This window comes from Saccopteryx leptura, chromosome 2 (assembly GCF_036850995.1).
Source record: "Saccopteryx leptura isolate mSacLep1 chromosome 2, mSacLep1_pri_phased_curated, whole genome shotgun sequence".
Taxonomy (NCBI): Eukaryota; Metazoa; Chordata; class Mammalia; order Chiroptera; family Emballonuridae; genus Saccopteryx; species Saccopteryx leptura.
In genome coordinates this window covers 29,616,590-29,619,698 of record NC_089504.1, presented here as the reverse complement: position 1 = coordinate 29,619,698, position 3,109 = coordinate 29,616,590, and the positions used below count along the sequence as shown (strand labels likewise).

The 3,109-nt window shown below is 38.6% G+C and overlaps 1 non-coding gene across 1 annotated transcript; it reads left to right on the top strand.

The window, feature by feature from the left end:
- Positions 1-285: 285 nt before the first annotated feature.
- On the top strand, positions 286-361 carry TRNAT-GGU (transfer RNA threonine (anticodon GGU)). Its single transcript has one exon. It is a non-coding gene; the product is annotated as a tRNA-Thr (tRNA).
- Positions 362-3,109: the final 2,748 nt, after the last annotated feature.

The following is a 3,109-nucleotide window of genomic DNA, read 5'->3' as shown; positions in this document are numbered from 1 at the left end:
TTGGCTCTTGTATTTATTAATGCATGACCAGAGGGAAGATTCGTAACAGCTGTAATCATCAGTTCCTAGTCTGCAAAATATGAATATTGCCACTGCCTGTATCATTAGCTTATTGAGATGAAGATGAAGTAAGATGGCACCCAGTAAATTTTGTGATTCGTTAGCTAAGGTTACACATATGTATGTGTGTGTATAGAGACAGTAAATACAGGGGGCCAATTAAGCACAGGTTTTTCTTGGCCTTACAGCTATATCTCTTTCCAAAGCCATCAAAAAATAGCTACGGCCCTGGCCAGTTGGCTCAGTGGTAGAGCATCGGCCTGGTGTGCGGAAGTCCCGGGTTCGATTCCCGGCCAGGGCACACAGGAGAGGCGCCCATCTGCTTCTCCACCCCTCCCCCTCTCCTTCCTCTCTGTCTCTCTCTTCCTCTCCCACAGCCTTAGCTCCATTGGAGCAAAAGATGGCCTGGGCGCTGGGGATGGCTTTTTGGCCTCTGCCTCAGGCGCTAGAATGGCTCTGGTCACGACAGCGACGCCCCAGATGGGCAGAGCATCGCCCCCTGGAGGGCGTGCTGGGTGGATCCCAGTCAGGCGTATGCGGGAGTCTGTCTGACTGCCTCCCCGTTTCCAGCTTCAGAAAAATACAAAAAAAAAAAAAAAAAATAGCTCCATCTTAACAAGATAGTTGCCATCTTAAGATATCTAAACGCTACCAGAGTTTGATATTTCTAATTCTCTGAAATTTGTTAGGATCCTATTTTTTTATGATTTTTACAAATAGAAACACTGAGGTAAGTTTTATTACAGACCAAGTTTTCCAAGTCATACCTCTTTCTCACTTCCTTTCTCCAGATGGTGAGTCTTTTGTCTTGCTGGTTTCCCTTTAAAATTAGTTTAGCCGATAAAGGGAAATCATTGTGCACAGACTTTCTGGAAATCAAACCTGGAGAATGGAGCCATTCAACAGCGTTCTTCATGATCAATATATACTGTCATACTTGATTTTTCTGTGATACAATCACCACATTGGCTCTGGTTCACCTTAATCTTCTCAAATAAAATCTCAAAAAGGGTTAAACTGAAATGATCTCTTGTAAACATTTTATTTCATCACATAAGTAACCTGGCATTTCTTAATAGATTAGGTACAAACTTTAATGTATCTTCATAAAAGAGATGTCTTCAAGTTAATGATACTTTCAGAAATACCCTGTAGGCCTTTTAGCAATCCTCCAAGTTTGTCTGGTGAACAGCTGGCCAAGAGTAACAAAACTGTTTGTTAAGAAAATAATCAGATTCACTAAAGTATTTAATGGCAAGTAGTTGGTTCCTATGAACCACATTCAAGTATTCTTGAGAGTTCTCAAGAATTCAAAGTACCTTAATATGCATAATTATCTGAACTAGCTTATTGTCCCTTATAAGCCTCTTGCAATACACAAGAGATCACTTGGGATCTTATCAGGGAATTCAGAATCAGAGGATCCACCTCAAACATAAAATATCAGTACAGTATTTAGATAAATGGAGCCCATGATCATATAATATCTTTACATACAAATTATTAAGTTCTACTTTAACATAATCGTTCGGTGTCTCTGTACTCTCACCCCTCTGTGTGCGTCTTGGGTCTGTCTGATTGCTTTCTTGTTTATCTTTGCTTCCCCCTCCACCAAAACTTAAGCTCCAGGAAGAAGCAGATCTGTTTGTTTTGTTGTTGCTTTTTGCTACACGCCTAAGGCAATATTTGATACTTACCGGTGCTTAATAAATATTAAATGAGCCTGACCTGTGGTGGCGCAGTGGATAAGGTGTCGACCTGGAAATGCTGAGGTCGCCGGTTCGAAACCCTGGGCTTGCCTGGTCAAGGCACATATGGGAGTTGATGCTTCCAGCTCCTCCCCCCTTCTCTCTCTCTGTCTCTCTCCTCTCTAAAAAATGAATAAATAAAGTAAAAATTAAAAAAATTAATGTTAAATATTAAATGAGTGAACAGGGCTTCTGACTTTTCCTCTGTCCCTGTGACTGAGGTTAGCTGTTCTAACAAATCATTAATAGATAGAAATCATGACTATTTGGGTAACAACAGATATTCAAAATAAGTTATTTTGCTAAAAATAAACCTGTGGTTAGAAGTTAAACTGAGGATTATTAAAATGTTTAAGTTTATTAGAGCATTTATCGACTTGAATTAGGAAGTGCCAAACCAGAGTCTCTTGAGATCCTGTATTTTTGAAGGCATTTAAGTCAAGAATCCCATGTGCAGCTGAGTTAGCTCAGTCTAAAATTCAAACAAATTTCTGCCTGGCTATAGAGCTAGAAATTTGGGTCTAAAATATTGTTTTCAATCACATTTAAATATATATTATTTCTGTTAGTCTGATACAATTACATATAGAAAAGAACCGAGGCAGCTTGAGGTGATCACTTTCAAGTAAAATGTGAAATGTTACATCTCAAGAAAGATCAGGTTTCCCAGGGGGAGCTCTCTGGAGACAGTAGCTACTTGACCTTCTCTCCCTTACCTTGATATATTCTGTGACTTTACCTACATGCTGGAGTACATCTGAGTAAATATCATAAATTTTATCTAGTGCAGGAGAAAACCCCACTTGTAAGTAATGATTGTATCACACTAAAAGAGTAGTCAAGCATGTTTCTTGGATGACTAGAAACTGAAATTATTAATCATTTAATTGAAGAATTCACTTCTGAGAAACTTGTAAGCAGAGCTCATGCTGATATTGTCCTGGAGGTTTTAATTCATTTCCTATAATAGAAAAAAGCAAACTGTTATTTATCATCATTATCATCATCATCATCATAAAAACTTCATCATATTCCAAGATATCAATAACATCTGTGAAATAGAATTTTGGTTAAAATGTTATGATATTTTCAACCTAGCAATTTGTAACCAAGCGTACTTCAAGTGCCCATGCATGAGTGATTTTCAAGTGGGTGACAGAATGACTAAATATGTTAGAAATATCACTGTAGTGTTTCCAAAATTCCTGTGGCTGCCCCTGCAGCCATGATTCAACTCATCCAGATATCCTGATAGAGCTTCTCATGGCGCTAGGATATGTCTCTATTTTGAAAGCACTCCA